The sequence below is a fragment of the Ochotona princeps genome, chromosome 13, assembly GCF_030435755.1.
Source record: "Ochotona princeps isolate mOchPri1 chromosome 13, mOchPri1.hap1, whole genome shotgun sequence".
Lineage (NCBI taxonomy): Eukaryota > Metazoa > Chordata > Mammalia > Lagomorpha > Ochotonidae > Ochotona > Ochotona princeps.
This window is the reverse complement of record NC_080844.1, coordinates 33484504-33495325: the sequence shown is the minus strand read 5'-3', so window position 1 is coordinate 33495325 and position 10822 is coordinate 33484504.

The window sequence follows — 10822 nt, the reverse complement described above, 5'->3', positions numbered from 1 at the left end:
CAGTTTTCTACGAAGGAGGCAGGCGACTGGGAAGGGCTACAGAGAAGCCTTGGTGCCTTGCTCATTGTCTGAACCTGTGCGTTGGGTGCTCTCCAGGGTAAGGGTCGGGGAGCTGCCTGCTGCTGTGACTCAGTGGCCTAGGAGGAGGTCCCTCAGCCCACCTGCAGGCCTTGCAGGGAGCACTGTCAGCTTGACCTGAACCACTTTTCCCTGCCTTCCCCATCTGCCTAGTAATTTTTTAAAACTGTATTTTAAGCAATTTTGACAGGTATTTGACATATAACAAAATGTGCACATTTATTTTTAAAATAATTTTAAGAGAGCAAGCGAGAGTAAGAGCAAAGGAGAGAAAACTCTAATTCACTGATTCCCTCCCCAAATGGCTACAATACATCAGGGCCAGGCCAAAGGCAGGAGCTTGGAATTCAGTCTGTCTCCCATGTGGGTGGCAAGGATCCAAGAAGTCGAGCTATCCCTGCCATCCCCCAGTTCTGCATGCTAGGAGCTGGCAGCAGGTACTGAACCTAGGTACCCCAGTGAAGTACATAGGCAGGCATCTTGACTACTAGGTTGAACACCCACTTCAGGCTGTGTGTAGTTAACATGTGCAATCTCATAAGCCTTTAAAGATGTTTGTATTTTAATTGGCACCTAATAATTATACATATTTGTGGGGTGCAGTTGACTTTCAATACAATGTGTAATGATCAGATAAGGGTAATTGGCATATCCATCATCTCTTTGTGTTGGGAACATGCCAAACCCTCTTTCCTATCTGTTTGGAAATATAAGCTAGTTGTTGTCAACCAGTTAACAGGATGGTACAAGCTGTTCTTCCTGCGGGGTACTCTGCCTGGTCCCTGTTTCCCCACTCTGAGCCATCCTTTCTCCATCCTTCCTGCCTCCTGCTGGATACTTCCAACTTCCTCTGTGGGTCTCACATTCGACCTTCTTCAAGGGATGTTCCTGGCCCCTTTCGGGCTCAGGCCTTTGTTCTGTTTGCCCTCAGCACCTGGGCTTGCACTGGGGTCACTAGCAGCCCACCGGCTGTTCTTGTGTTGCTTCAGTTACCTCCGTGGGTCCCTTGATGGCTGGAGGGAAGGCTGTGGCTTCCATTTAGAGACTTCAACTGCTGTTGCTTAAGGACCCCACACTCTAAGGCATGGGGTGTGGCTGGTCAGGATGCCAGGATGACTTGCAAAGAAAGGCCTGCCATCTAGGCCATGGATTTGTAATCCAGAATTCAGCTTGAAGATGCTGAACATTTCTCTGAGCCTGAGAGCCTCTGCTATGGTTTGCCTGCAGATTGTCCTCCACAGGTCTGCATGTTGGGGTGCAGCAGGCTCATGAGCTGCCTGCCAGCCTATAGCAGAGTCCATTCCAGGTCTGGCTGCTCCGCTTCTTAGCCAGTTCTCTGCTAATGCACCAGGAAAAGCAGAGGAAAATGATCCAAGTGCTTGGGTCCCAGCCACCCACATGGGAAAGATCCGGATGGAGTTCCAGGATCCTGGCTTCAGCCTGGCTCACTCCTGGCTGGTATGACCTATGGCCAGTGAACCCATAGATAGAAGATAGCCTTCATCCCTCTCTCTCTATGTTATTGCCTTTCAAATAAATATATCCTTTTTTAAAAAAAAAAAAAACTTTATCTATTTTTGTTGCACAGTCATATATACAGAGAGGAGGAGAGACAGAGAGGAAGATCTTCCATCTGATGATTCACTCCCCAAGTGAGCGCAACGGCTGGAGCTGAGCCAATCTGAAACCAGGAGCCAGGAGCTTCTTCCAGGTCTCCTGCACAGGTGCAGGGTCCCAAGGCCTGGGGCCGTCCTCAACTGCACCCTCCCAGGCCACAGGCAGGGAGCTGGATGGGAAGCAGGGCCGCCGGGATTAGAACTGGTGCCCATGTGGGTCTCCAGCATGCCCAAGGCAAGGACCCTAGCCACTGTACTGGACCCTCAAATAAATATATCCTTTAAAAAAAAAGTTGGGACTTCAGCCTTTGGCACTGGCATTCCATATGGATGTTGGTTTAAGTTCTTGCTATTTCACTTCCAATTCAGCTTCCTGCTTATGGCCTGGGAAAGCTGCGGAAGATGACCCAGGTCCTTGGGTCCCTGCACCCAAATAGGAGACCTAGAAGAAGCTCCAGGCTCCTGGCTTTGCATTGGCTCAGCTCTGGTCATTGTGGCCATTTTGGGAGTGAACCAGTGCATGGAAAATTTTTCTCTCCTTGGTGTAACTCTGACTTTTAAGTAAAAATAAATCTTTAGCATGATTATTATTATTACAAAATCAGATATACACAGAGGAGGAGAGACATAGGGGAAGATCTTCCGTCCGATGATTCACTCCCCAAGTGACCTCAATGGGCAGTGCTGTGCCAATCTGAAGTCAGGAGCCAGGAACTTCCTCCAGGCCTCCCACGCGGGTATGGGGTCCCAAGGCTTTGGGCTGTCCTTGACTGTTTTCCCTGGTCACAAGCAGGGAGCTGGATGGGAAGTGGAGCTGCCAGAATTAGAACTGGCGCTCATATGGGATCCTGGCGCGTTCAAGGCAAGGACTTTATCCACTAGGCCACCGTGCCGGGCCCAAGTAAAAATAAATCTTAAAAAGAATTTTATGTGCTGGAAGTTTGGCTGCTGAGAAGGCCCCTCCCTTAAGAGGTGGGCACAGTGGAAGTCAGGCACGGGGACTCCACCTCAGGCTGTCCTAAGGGCTGTTGTCAGCAGGGCACACCCCATGGAAAAGGTTCCTTTCCTTCTGTAAGGCCAAACTGTGCCATAGCCATGGGCCCTACTGTGTGTGCTGTTAACTTCTATGCGCCAGCGTGTGAACCAAAGCTGCCTCTTTATGGAGCACTGAGCCCCAGGTTTGTGTTCTAACCAAGCAGTACAACTAAGGCGGCCTCCATCCCCTCCCAGGAGGTGTGCGCCCCCTCTCTGCTGGTCCCTTGGTTCTTGATGCCTGGGGCAGGTGCAGCCTCAGCAGGCTCCTCAACTGCTCCGGATCACCTTGCTAGGCTCTTAGCTCTACAGGGAACTTACTGTGAGCACCTCTTCTCCAACCTGTCCAGAGGGAGACTTAGAATGCCAAGCCAATCTGTTTGGAGGGTTTGAGAGTGCTTGGAAATCAGCTCTGCCTCCAGTGCTAGGAGATGTGCATCCCAAATCCCTCAGCAACCAGTGACCCAGACTGGTCACCACAGAACCTTTGAATGTTGCTGTGCCACCATGCACACCAAAGATACTTGGCTGGGTCAGACTGGCCAAATGCTCGTTGGGGACCTCACCTAGAAGGGGAACACACTAGAAATGGTCTCACCCAGGAGCGGGCAGCACTAGGACCCAGGGGTGAGCTTGGAGCCCCGCTGTGCAGCAAGCTGAGTTCACAGCCAGAACACAATGTTCTCAGTGTACCCACAGGAAACCCAGAAGAAGAGAAGTGCACAAGGCCTCTGCTGGGCTGGGCGTGTTCTGGCCTCTCAGCCTTTTATTCTTTTTCCTAACCTCAGTCCCCACTTTCACATCCTGTAACCTGCAAAGCTTGCCCCACCCCACCGGCCCAGCTGGGCTGGCTCCCATGGGGGCCCCAGGAGAGCAATCAGAGTACCGGAAGCCCAAGACCATGCCTGGCTCCACTGTCTTTTCAAATAAGACCCTTTTTGCCTGTAACCTTGGCTTCCTGAAATGGCTCTTTGGGATGGAAACTTTTTCCCAGTGCAACAAGGCTGTGCTTCTAGTCTCAGCCTGGGTCTTGGCGCTGATACAAGGGAAACAGCTGATGTGGGGCCGGCGCTGCCTCCTCCCTTCCTCCCTGAGGACCAGAGCCCACCTGGGAGCGGGTGCGGGCCTCCACAGCCCACTGCACACACAGGCACAAGGAACCCTGAGCTGCCTGTGGAGCTGGGGCCAGGTTTGAAGCAGTACATTCTGTGATGTGTGGTTCCTAGTTTTTATTTTTACGAAAGCTATAACATGGTGTCCCACCAGGCTATTTTTATTGAGTGAAAAATAAGATTAAAAAAAAAAAGGCAAACCTCTGCAAAACCAGCAGCTGTGGGTTACAGGGAAGGACAAGGTGAACTTTTCACTTCCCTCCCTGCTGCCTACCAACTCGCCCCGTGGCTCAGTGTCACCCACACTTCACTGCACTGCCTGCGATATCCATTTTTTGCCTTTGTATTTTTGAGGCCGCGGGAGCAAGGTTCTTAAGCCCACGCTGCTTCTGCAGTTTGCATGAGGCTTTTGACAAGTGCCTTCTCAGCGAGTTCTCACAGCAGACTGCAGCATGGGAACCCCACTTGGTTCCTGGCCAGCCCTAGTCCAGGGCAAGGTGGGCTCAGTCCCAGCCCAGGGCCTGGCCCCTGTGCTGCTGCAGGGTGCAGGTTCAGAGCAGGCGCAGAGCTCAGGGTCCATGACTGTGTCTCTGGCTGCTCCAGGGCCCTGTCCCACTGCCACTCCCCAGCTCCAACCAACATGCCCAACCCCAGCAGCATGCTAGAGTCTTCTCAGCTGGTGCTGAGAAAGTGGTTGTGTGTTCTCATCCTAGCCCTGTCCAGGGATTCCAAGCTCCTGGGTGGCATCCTCGGGGGAGGAGGCTTCCAAGCAGGCACTGTCCACTGCTGCTATAACTGGGGGTGGGGTGGGGTGGTGGTCAGTGGTCCACGTGAGGCTCTGACCCCATACAACTGGCTGGGTTCGTCTTGGGCTTTCAGCTTGCTGTATGGCTCCCACAGTTGCTTTTCCACCTGAGGTTTCCACTCCCTCATGTACTGAAGGAGAAGGTTGGGTAAGACTCAGCTGTTGACGCTTTGAGTTGTAGCTTCCTGAAGTCCCTACATTGAAGCCCAAATCCTAGCTCAGAAGGCACCTTAGTTGGACATGGTTTTTTAAGAGTTTTTAATTTTGTATATATTTAAAGATTTATTTATTATTGGAAAGGCAGATTTACAGAGAGAAGGAGAAGCAGAGAGAAAGATTTTCCATCTGGTGGTTCACTCCCCAAGTGGCTGCAACATCTGGAGCTGAACTGATCCAAAGCTAGGAGCTTGGAGCTTCTTATAAGTCTCCAATGTGAATGCTGCATCCCAAGGCCATCCTTGACTGCTTTCCCGGGCCACAAGCAGGGTGCTGGATGGAAAGTGGGGCTGCTGGGATTAGAACCAGCGCCTGTAAGGGATCTTGGTGCATTCAAGGTGAGGGCTTTAGCCACTAGGCTACTGTGCCAGGTCCAGATTTTGTATATATTTTAAAATTTTATTTATTTCAAAGTCAGAGTTACAGAGACAGAGAAAGATATTAAGATTTCTACTTGGTCATTCCCAAAGTAGCTGTGATGGCCAGGACTGAGCAATACCAAAGCCGAGAGTTTGGCTCCCATGGTGGTGGGTGTTGGCAAAGCCTAAGCGTTTAGGGCATCTTCCTCTGCTGGTACATTAGCAGGGAGCTGGATCACAAGTAGAACAGCTGGTACTTGAACCAGTGCCCATATGGGATGCTGGTATCATATATGGTTGACCAATTCATTTTTCTACAACCAATCCAGCTCCCAACTTTTTTTTTTTTTTGAAAATTTTATTTACTTGCAAGGTGCACGCTTGCAAGTGTGCATGCACGGTCACACACACACACATCCTCTGGTATACTCATTCACTTCCCAAGTAGCTGCAAGCAGCAGGGGCTGGGTTGGCCCATAACTGGGAACTCAGTCCATGTCTCCCTAGTGGGTGGCAGAGACTCAATTACTCAACTACTCTGTTACTTTCCAGGTTTGTGTTAGCAGGAGGCTGGATTGGAAGCAGAGGTGGGACTCAATTCCAGGCTTTCCTGTATGGGATGTAGGCGCTGGACAACATCACACCACCTCCATACCTCGCTACAGATGGCAGGATGGAGGAGGCAGCCAGAGCACAATGAGGTCGGCAGGATAGACCCTAATCAGAGGGACTGGTGTCCAGATGAAAAGGAGGAGAGAAGGATGGAGCTGGGGGACTCCATGCAGGGGGGAGGCTGGGAACAGATCCTTCAGTCAGCCTCAGCATTCCTCCCTTCCACCTCCAGAACCGTGAGCCAGCTGCAAGGGTCTGTGTGGAATCTTTCAGTGTTGGTGTGACAGACAGGCTGGCTGGCGGCGTTCTCGGGGACCTTCAGGGTCTTTCATGTCATCCTCCCTCTCCACACGGCCTTTGTGTCACCTCTTTCCAGAGCAGTCAATGACATCATGTATGGGAAGTGCTTGGCATGGTGCCCTCGGGTAGCAGCTCTGCACTCTGGACCACAGTGAATGCTGAGGGAGTGGCTGGGGCCCAGGACTAGGGTGTACCCCCAAGGTCCCAGGGGCCAAAATGAGGGGTGTGGTTGTGTGCTTGGGTCATATCACTGCATTCTTGCCTTCGTTACTGATGACTGATGCAGCCCCTCAGCAGCTTTTAGTTCATTTTTATTTACTTATTTTCCTTTTATTTCAGAGCGGGGAAGGAGAGAAAGTGAGAGAGAGAAAGAAAATCTTCCACTGTCTGGGTCACTTCCCAAGGGTCTGCAACAGCCAGTGTTGGGCCAGGTTGAGGACAGGAGTCCAGAACTCAGTTTGGGTCTCCTAAGGGTGTCATGGAGCCAAGTCCTTGAATCATCTACTGTTGCCTCCTAGGGTGTGCAGCAGGAGGCTGCAAGCCTGTGTGGAGCAAGGACTCAAACTCAGAAACTCATCGGTGGGCATTCCATATGGCATCTTAGCCCCTGCACCAAACACCTGCCCAGCTCTAAATCTTGCAGTGTTCAATGGGCCCCTTCCAGGAGTCCCACCCTTGCTTAACGGAAAAGCTCCTTCTGGCCTCAGAGCCTGCCAGGCTAGAATGAGTGAGGGCAGAAACTCGGGGAGAGAAGCATCTTTTCTGTCTTTGGACAAGAAATTCCTTTTCATGGTTAGACATGTACTCTCCCACCCCCAGGGGAGGGGCGTCTTGGGAAGCTGCCGAGCTGGGGTTAGGCTGGGTCTTCCCATTCACCTAGTGAGGAGACAGGCAGGGTATAGAGTGGAGTGGGGGTGGGGTGGGGAATCAGACAGCAGCTCTGTGGTGCCGGGGCAAGCCCTGAAGCCAGGTTCTCTGGAGGAGCTCAAAGTCCTGTCTGGGCAGCGACACTGGCCCAGGCTGGCAGAGGGCTGGCTTGTCTCCTCAGGTGGGGTGTGTTGGTTTTGAGAGTTAAATTGCTCTGACTTTGTAGAATATTCCAGATGGACTGCATTTGGGAGACGCTGCAAAAAATAGGTGTTGTGTGGCTTGAATAGCCACCCTCTCCCTGCCCCCTCAAACACAATCTTCCAGTTTGCCAAACAAGTGAAATATCCAGGTTTGTGTAGTTTATCCTCAAATCTCTGCCTGGAAATTTCTGAGCATGAGGAAGGTGGGCAGAGGGAAGGGGGTGGGAGTTGCTGTGAGGAAGGAAGGAGTAGAAGGCCTCTGGGGGAGACAGGGCTCCCCGATGCCCATCCGCTAAGAATGTGAGTTCTCCAGGCTGCCCCCCTTCCCTGAGGTTTGGCTCAGAGCCCAGAAGGGAGGCTCTTTGACGCAGGCCTTTCCCTGAAAGTCAATAAAAAAAGTAGAGATCTGAACAGAAAGGCCTTTCCCCACCTAGTGGTCGGGGCAGAGCTGAGGCTGCACCAGCCCAAGAGTTTAACCCTTCTGTGCCTGCAGAAACTGGAGGCTCTTAGTTATTTCAGAAGGTGTACACACTCTCTCTCTCCGTTTCTGTGTGTGTGTATAATATATAGGGCCTGGCACAATGGCTAAATGGCTAAATCCTTACCTTGCAAGCACTAAGATCCCATATAGGTGCCAGTTCATGTTGTAGCTGCTCCACTTCCCATCCAGCTCCTTGTTAGTAGTCTAGGAAAGCAGTAGAGGATGGCCCAAAGTCTTGGGACCCTGCCCCCACATGGGAGACCTGGAAGAAACTCCTGGCTCCTGACTTTGGATCAGCTCAACTCCAGCCATTGTAGCCATTTGGGGAGTGAATCACTGGATGGAAAATCTTTTTCTGTGCCTCTCCTTCTCTCTGTAAATCTGATTTGGCTTTCCAATAAAAATTATTTTTAAAATATTTTAAAATGTAATCTATAATAATACTATATGTATTATATATTTGAAATGCTGAGAAAAGGACCGACAAGCACTTCCCATCTACTGATTTACTCTTCAAATTCCTGAAATAGCTGGAGATGGACCAGGCTGAAGTTGGGTGCTGGGAATTTAATCCAGTTGAACCATGTGAGTGACAGGGACCCAATTACTTGAGCCATCACCTGTGGCTTCCTGGCATGATTAGCTGGAATCAGCATAGACAGGACTAAGTCCAAGGCATGCTGATGTGAGGTGCAGGCATCCTAAACAGCTGCATAACCATTGTGGCAAGTGCCCACCTCCAAGAACTACTTCTGGGGGAAAGTGGAACACAGTGAGCCAAGTCCAATACAACATGGTTCTTGCTTCCTTCTGAAACGTCCGACACATCTCCGTTCATGCTCGATCCCAGGTCTGCCAGATGACTTAGACTTGCAGGGATGTACCCCTCTTGTGCCATGCTGCTTCCTGTGCCTTAAATACTTGTGTGGGACCCTCCCCTTGGCTTAGCTGAGTCATGGTCACTTAAGTGTAGGCTTGCCTTTTCTGAAATTTCCTTGTCACCCCCTTGCCCTTCTCACTTGCCCTTCTCACTTGCAAATCCTCTGGGCTTCCACTGCAGGTTATGTCACCTAGGTCGTGGATTTATCATACACAAGTGTTCCTCAGACAGTTCATGGAAAATCTGCACCACTGAAAAAACAATGAATGGTGTGGCAGAGAGGGGAGCTTGCATGGAGCACATGTGCCAGCATCCCATAGGAGCACTGGTTAGAGTCAGTTCTGGCTCCTCCAGTTCCCATCTAGTTCCTTGCTAATGTGCTTGGGAAAGCAGTGGAAGATGACCCAAGTGCTTGGACTTCTGCCACCTGTGTGGGTTACCTGGATGAGGCAATAGGTACTGGCTTCAGCCTGGCTCAGCTTTGGCTATTATGGCCATTTGGGGATGAATCATTGGATAAAGATCTTTTTCATTCTGTCTCTCTTGCTCTGTAATTCTACCTTTAAAATAATATACCTTAGGAAAAAAAAGATTGGTGGATTTCAAATTTTTTACATCAAAATAAACTTTCAATCTTCCATGAACTTGAAAAAATAATTTATTATCATTTCCTTTTAAAGGCAGAGAGAGGGAGAGATAAAGGAGGGTGGAGAGAGAGAGAGGCAGGCAGAAGGAGAGAGTTATTTTTCATCCAATGGTTCATTCCTCAAATGCTCCCAGCAGCCAGGGCTGGCCCAGGTCAAAGCCAGGAGCCAAGAACTCCATGGAGTCTCCTACAAGGGTGACAAGGACTCAAGTACTTGAGCCTTCATCATTGGCTATCTCTCAGTATATGCATTAGCAGGAAGCTGGAGCAAAAGCAGAGTAGCATCCAACACCCTGCCTATGGCCCGGGAAAGCAGCAAATGATGACCCAAGTTCTTGGGCCCTTGTACCCAAATGGGAGATCTGGAAGAAGTTCTTGGCTCTTAGCTTCAGATTGACTCAGCTCAGTCATGTGGCCATTTGGGGTGCGAACCAGTGGATACAAGACCTTCTCTCTCTCTCTCCTCTCTCTGTAAAATATGCCTTTCAAATAAAAACAGATAAATCTTTCCAGAAAAGACGTATTTATTTGAAAGGCAGAGTTAGGGATTTATCCATTGGTTCCTGGCACCTTGGGCCATCCTCTGCTGCTTTCCCAGTGGCATTAGCAGAGAGCTGGACGAGAAGTAGGGCAGCCAGGACATGAACTGGCGAGCATATGGGATATCAGTGTCAGATATGGCAGCTGAACCAGCTACACCACAACATTAGCTCCCCCTTCCCACAAACTTTGTAAAGTATCCTTCTATTCCCCATGTCTATCTATTTATCTGTTTACTTCTCCCTCTGGTCCAAGTGACTTCCAAACAGGACATCAAAGTCATCTGTGGCACCCCCACCGTCCTACCAGAACTTGCATGCTCCAGGAATAAGGTCAGGGAGCCTGCATTTGTATTCAGTTTGATTTGGAGGCCCCGCCAGCACTGGGAACTACTGCTCTTTTTATTTCCCTACATTCTGCCAGTGCCACAGGAGGCACCCGGCACAGGCTTTTCTCTGGCAACCTCTCCTTGCTCTCACTTCCTTCCTTCTCGAGCCTACACCAACAATCTGCTCACCCCCTGTTCTTACCATGCAAAACCTTAACCGCTCACTCTTCATTTTTTCCATTGCTACTGCCAGGAGCCGCTGGTGTGCTTCCCCAGGCAGTGCCAGTGCAAATCCACAGACGCCAACTGCAACATGTGCCTGGCAATCCTGACCGCCCCCATCCCCCTCCGCTCCCACTGCCTCCTGCCTCTCACCACAGACAGCAGACCACCCTGCCTCCTTTGACACAGGAAATAAACAGATGCCAGCCAGTGGGACTTCCTCAAATGCCTGCTGTCTGCCCACGTATTCACCCATCCCTTCCCTCCTTCACTCCAGTCAGGTCAATCTCTCCCTTCATCAGACACCTCAGCTGCTGTTTTCTTTCTCTTTTTACTTCTTTTCATTTGATTGGAGGAGAGAGGGGCAAAGAGAGAGGGAGGGAGAAAGACAGAGAGGGAGAGACAAAAAGTGAGGATGGAGAGTAATATTCCAATATTCCATTCTCTGTCCTACTGGCCAAATGCTTGTAATAGTCAGGGCTAGATCAAGCTGAAATCTGGAGCTTAAAACTCAATCTAGGTCTC